Below are 6,975 nucleotides of genomic sequence, written 5' to 3' on the forward strand. Positions count from 1 at the left end.
AAAGTGTGCTAGCCAAATGATCTTTAGTCATTGTCAGGAATGTTTTTTGAGTTAATTCTGAGAATTTATTTCTTTTGATTTCAAGTCAGCTACTAAGAAAGACTGACCTTTTATGCCCTTCTGTTTATATTTCTGTAGCTAAGGGGTATGTAGATTGTTTACATGTCTTGTTTCAACTTGACAAATCTCCTGAACTTTATAGTCTCTGCTCCCATTATCTGACAAAATTTTATGTGATCTAAATCCTAGAACTGGTTATGACTAACAGAGTTTCACCTCTAGGACATATAGATTAGCAAGGTTATTATTATTATTATTTTTTTTTTTTATGGGCCCACTCTTTTTTTTTTTTTTTAATTTTGTTTATTTATTTGAGAGACAGAGAGAGTGTAAGAGTGGAGAGGTCAGAGGGAAAGCAGACTCCCTACGGAGCAGGGAGCCAGAGGACTGGATCCTGGGACACCAAGATCATGACCTGAGCCAAAGGCAGTTGCTTAACCACTTAAGGTTAAGTGGTTATGTTATGTAGTAACATAGAAATATCATGGGATATTTCTTAAAGGGATAGCTTTCTGAATGAAAGAGGAAAGAAGAAAATACCTGGTCTCATTGATTCATTAGTGAACATTCCCTAATAGAATTAAAAGCAACTTAGAAGGAAATGCAAGGTGGAACTTCCTTAGCATCTTAACATGGTGTCAAGGATATCTATCATTCATTTGTTAATTGGCCTCATTCTTCTTATCATCCTCTTGTATGTGCAGAGTGTGACCATCTTTATTTTTTTAGGAACTTCAGTATAATTCTCTTTTTGCTACTTCACCTCAATTCAGAATAGTGAGATGAAAGGGCTAATGATATGGAGCTGGGTTTTGATAAATATATAATGACATATATCCATTATTATAATACTCTACAGAGTATTACGATGCCTTAAAACATTTTCTGTACTCTGCTTACTCGTCTCTGCCTCCCTCCCCACCCCTGGCAACAACAGATTTATTATTATTATTATTTTTTTGGCAACTGATTTTTACTGTTTCCATAGTTTTGCCTTTCCCAGAATGTCATATAGCTAGAGACATATAGTATGTAGACTTTTCAAGTTGACATTTTATTTAGAATATGCATTTAAGGTTCTTCCATGTCTTCTCATAACTTGATATCTCATTTATTATAATGCTAAATAATATTCTGGTGTCTATATGTACCACGGTTTATCCATTCACTTACTGAAGTACATTTTGGTTGCTTCCAAGTTTTGGCAGTTATGAATAAAACTACTATAACATTTGTGTGCAGGTTCTTGTGTGGACATAAACATTTTAACTCCTTTGGATAAATATCAAGGAGTGTGATTGCTGGATCATACAACAAGAGTATGTTTAGTTTTGCAAAAAATCTCCAAACTATCTTCCAAAGTGGCTCTAGCATTTTGCATTTGCACAAGCAAGGTATGAGTGTTGCTATTGCTCCACTTCCTTGCCAGCATTGAGTCTTGTCAGTGTTCCAATGTGTAATGATATTTCATGGTTGTTTTCATCTGCATTTCCCTGAAGACATGTGATGTGGAGCATTTTTTCATATGCTTATTTGTCATCTGAAATTTTGTTTGGTGAAGTGTCTGTTAAAAGTCTTTGACCCATTTTTTAAATGAGTTATTTATGTCTTATTGTTGAGTTGTAAGAGTTCTTTGTATATTCTGAACTTGCTGTCTCTTCAAATTGTGTGTGTGTGTGTGTGGTTTTTTTTTTTTTTTAAGATCTTATTTATTTATTTGACAGACAGAGATCACAAGTTGGCAGAGAGGCAGGCAGAGAGAGAGGGAAGCAGGCTCCCCACTGAGTAGAGAGCCCGATGCGGGGCTCTATCTCAGGACCCTGAGATCATGACCTGACCCTAAGGCAGAGGCTTAACCCACTGAGTCACCCAGGTGCCCCAAGAAGTCACTTTCTTAAGCCAATTGACTTATTCAGCTTGAGTCTCAACATCCCCAAAAGTGTCTATTCAAGTGTAGCAAGTGATGTTGACTATAGCACTAATACTTTCCCACTCAGCTAAAGACAAGCAAAGTCTAGGCTATTATTAAGAAAAATTATGGCCAGAGAATCTAGGGATTTTTGTTGGTGGCTATTGCTTTAGCATCAGATTTTGTAGTGTCATTGAGAGAAGGAGAGCTTCTTGATCATAGCCTTATAAGTACTTAGTCCTAGCAAGGGCCAAAGGAATCTGCAAAAGGAAGCTAATATTGAATCATGAATACCTCATTGTAATTCTTTTTTTAATCTATGGCTCAGGACTGGAAATGGGACTGCTATGGAAATTTATAAAATTTATGTGTTTATAGACCACACTGGTGGTTTCATTCTGGTTCTCCTTGCCTTGTGTCCCTCTTTAAAAAAAAAAAAAAGAAAATAAATTACTTGTTTATTTATTTATTTGAGAGAGAGAGAGAGCATGAGCCACAGGGAGTGGCAGAGGGAGAAGGAGAGAAGGAATCTCAAGCAGACTCCCTGTTGAGCATGGAGACCACATGGGGCTCAATCTCATGATCCTGAGATCATGATCTGAGCTGAAATTAGGAGTTAGCTGCTTAACCAATTGAGCTACCTGGCAGAAATCCCTGGAAAGAAATATTGTTGATTTGGAAGGAAACAATGTAACTGAATGTCAACTATTTCTCTTCCAAGTCAGTTTGATTTTGAAGTCTGTAGCATTTGCATAGGAACATACATATGTCAGGTGGAACCTTCTTCTCTTGTGAGTATGCATGCCAGTTTTGACACCTTATAGTTAGCAGCAGTGTTAGTGGTCAAGAGTACTTGGTGCAGGGTTCTTTCCATGAATCTTACTTTTGTAAAACCATCAGAGTAAAACAGTAACTGTCTGTAAATAGCAGAAGACTTAAAAATGTCCATGATCAATGATCTGGTAAGAGTTCATTATAATGGAGGGGAGCCTGCTTCCCCCTCTCTCTGCCTGCCTCTCTGGCTACTTGTGATTTCTGTCAAATAAATGAACTCTTTAAAAAAAACTAAAAAATAATTCTAAAAGAGTTCATTATAATGGAATTGACAAGGAAATGTGGTTTTTTTGTGACATTGCAGTATTTTAGATAATAATTAGAATTATGTCTGATAACATTATAAAATGACATATGAGATTTTTAGGAATTTCATACAATTTTTAAAAGACATATTAATAACACATTGATACAAATATAACCTAAGGGTTTATCATTACTTATTCAGCAATGTTGCCCATGTAATTTAACATATCAACTAAACCTAATTAACTTAACATCTCTCTTTTACCAGTTGAGAGACAAATGCTTTGAGAATTTCCAGAGAGCCTTTGGGAAGTCTCAAAGCTACTTTTGAGGTAAAAAAGACTTTGTTTAGAGTTTCATCTGGGAAGTTGTCAAAATGTCAAAATGTTTGAACGTTTAACTAAATAGGATCACAGATTATTATGAAAAAAATTATTTAACCAAGGTGATATAGATAATTTTAAAGGCAAATGCAGAAGGTTAGATAGTTGTGAATAATACTTAGTTCTCTTAATATTAAGAAAGCTGGGTTTTCTTAAATAATCAAAGATCTGGAAAAAATAACATGAAATGCAGTACATCACTTTGATAGTACACAAAATCTTTGCTTTCCAGGTAAATTTTTTAAAAAGATTTTATTTATTTATTTGAGAGAGGGAGAATTAGCAAAAGAGCAGAGGGAGAAGCAGAGGGGTAAGGAAAAGCAGACTCCCCACTGAGTAGGGAGCCCGACTTGACTTGGGGCTCCATCCCAGGACCCTAGGATCATGACCTGAGCTGAAGGCATTTGCTTAACTTACTGAGCCATCTAGGTGCCCCAGAACCCTTAATTTCTAGTGAAAACAAAAAACAAAAACAAAAACAAAAAAACAACAAAAAAAGAAAAGTAAATAATTGTGGACTGTATTACACTAGCATTATGAGGATTGTGAAACTTATAAATATATTTTATAATTTATTGAAGTATATAGTTGCTCATAATGAAGTTTTCAATGTGGCACAAAACGTGTTTCCTAATAGACCCAGGTATATTTAGTTCCTATGTAAAAGAAAGCCAGAAGTGGATACATCTATGTTCAGTAATTAATGCTTCTGTATTTTATCTAAATGATGAATATTCATTGGTTATTTTGAACATTTTCATATAAGATAAAATACATCACTCCTGGGGACCATTGTGGTCTCTTTTGGTTCCCTTGTCTTTTTTTTTTTTAAGATTTTATTTATTTATATGAGAGAGAGAGAGAGAGAGAGAACACCGAGTGGGATAAGGGACAGAGGGAGAAGCAGACTCCCTGTTGAGCAAGGAGTCCAATGCAGAACTTGATCCTGGGACCCCGGGATCATAATCTGAGCTGAAGGTAGACACTTAACTGACTGAGTCATCCTGGTGCTCTGGTTCCCTCTTCTGACACCAGAACTGTTAGAAGATAAACTGGGGCAAAATTTTAAGAAATTATCTGAGCAAAAATCAGTTCAAACAGGGCCTTATCCACTCTAGGAGACAGGAAGTCTTCTTTATCACTAAATTCTAAAAGGAAAAAAAGAAGAGACCCCAGTGGCTCCTCAAGGACAATGACTCAGTTATTAAAAAGGGAGGGGATGATTCTGCATGATCCAAATGTGTCACTCAGATGGTCTCAGTTGGCTCATGGTGCTTGTTTTCCGTTGGGCTGTAGTAAATGGAAGATTGAAGACCAAAGACTTCCATTATGGTCTTTGCCGCTCATGGATGGCCCAGTGTTCCTGGGAAAGATGTGCCAGGGCTGTCTACAGTGATTGTAGGCAGCATTCATGCCTTTAGTAGTGACATATGCCAGGGTCCTCCAAGCAGATAGCAGGCCCTCATCACTTTGACTGGCTGCCTGAAGGCAGATGGAATTAGTCTGAGGCAAGCACAGTACCTTTGACGTATATCACTATTAACTGTGGCACTGCCATGCATTCCATCAGGGTACCTGAAATAAAAGGGAGTCCAGTGATACCTGCCACATGATAGCTTAGAGGGCTGTTTCATAGCACATAAGACAACTTGCTATGGATTCCACAATTTGAATTCCTGCAGAGTGAGTCAGGGATAATAAGCCCAGGGACATTAAGTTTTATGGTGGTTGTTGTGATTATCTTCTTATCTATTTATTATACTTATTTACAAATGTATTATAAATATATTGGTACCGGTATATTTATACATGTATAACATATACTCAAAATATATTTATTATTATTTATCATATATTTACTCATTATATATACTAAGAACTACTTGTGTGCTCTATTAACTACCAATTTTTCTGCTTATTCTCATATCTTCATTACATGTGAGATTATTTTGACTTGAAAATATGAATTATTTTCTTATAGTAAATTTAGATTTCTGTTCTTATTATAAGGCTCAGATCTTTTGCAGAGGTAAGGCAGGGACTAAATGAAAGGTTAATAAATATATTCACTGCATGCCTTCATGCATACATGAACAAATAACTGAGCAGGCATGCTCTTCTTGAAACACTTGGTTATTTTACCACATTTAGCAGAATACGGTCCAAGTTCTTTAGATTGATATCCAGAGGCTTCCAGAGTCTTAGCTGACTTTTGCTTTCTATCATTATCTGGGGACTTCCCTTATACCAGGCTGGTTTATTCCCTCAGAAAGTCAGCCTTGTTTCATAAAGTGTTTTTGCTTGCACTGTGAGCCTTTTCTGGTTGCTTGTCCTCTTCTAGTCGATCTGTTTTGAAAAAGCACATCTAGTTTCTGCACCTACCACAAAGGCCATCACAAACTTCTTAGGGAGCTCTTTCTCTGTGGAGACCACAGCCCACTCAGCCCTGCCTAGCCCTTTTTCAGTCCTTTAATGTTTACGCCTTATGTCCTCAACAGTGATGTTAAGTTCTTTGGTATCAAGGAGAGTATCTTGTCCATCTCTGTGTCCCCAGGTTTGGCATGGTTCCTGGGGCATAGTGGGGCCCGAATGCGTGCTTATTGCTCATTTGATTGATTGGAGTGCGTGAAGTGGGGGAAAGAGGCTCCTAAAGAATTGGAATAGCATTGAAAAAAGAGAAATGACAGGAGGGCTAGAATTCCTTTAGTTTTAACTTCAAGGTGTACTGCTAGCCATAGATAAGCTGCTATTACAGATAAGCCTCTTCAGTCCCAGAACTCTCCCTCTGTGCTGCTCCACTAATGATAACATGGGGGAGGCGGAGCGAGCGAGGAGGCAATGAAGGAAGAAAAGGAATTTAGCATCTGCCTCCCTCCCGGAAGAAGCTTGGCAGAGACCTCTGTAAACCAGTGCTGAGTCAAAAACATAAGCACCTTTGGAATGTTTCCCTGACCCCCATCATCAGATACGCATAGCCATGCGGATTCACTCTGGGGACTGTATTTTAGAGTCATTTCGTTACTTCAGCTGCTCTCACACATACACTTCCTTGCTTCCTTTTCTGTTTAGTTTTCCACCTTTTGTTCTCCTTTTTACCTCCTCCCCTCCATTGACTCTTCTTTAAGTTTGCTAAATGACCCGAATGGGAACCATGGAGTTTTGCTGGTGGCATGATGCATTTAAGAGGCTGCTGAGACTAGATTATTTGATGGCGTCTCAAGGAAATATATGATGCAGTTTTGCAGTAGAGTATTGTGTTATGCTGGGAAGTAAATGAGGTCAAGTTTGCAAGTGGAGATTTGGGCATTACCTTGTGGAACTGGGCTGTAGAGAGTGCTAAATTACCTTAGTCAGGCCACGAGTTTGTTTGTTTCTTCTTTCTTACCAATTATTAATATAACTGTCTACATAGCCCAGATTTATCAGATATTAACTGCTTCATGGGATTGAACTGATTTAATATATACCCACGACAATTGGGTCCTTGGCCTTGGACAAGACTTCTGGGCACCCTGGAGTTAAGCCACCAAGGGCTTAATTACT

The sequence above is a fragment of the Mustela erminea genome, chromosome 1, assembly GCF_009829155.1.
Source record: "Mustela erminea isolate mMusErm1 chromosome 1, mMusErm1.Pri, whole genome shotgun sequence".
Taxonomy (NCBI): domain Eukaryota; kingdom Metazoa; phylum Chordata; class Mammalia; order Carnivora; family Mustelidae; genus Mustela; species Mustela erminea.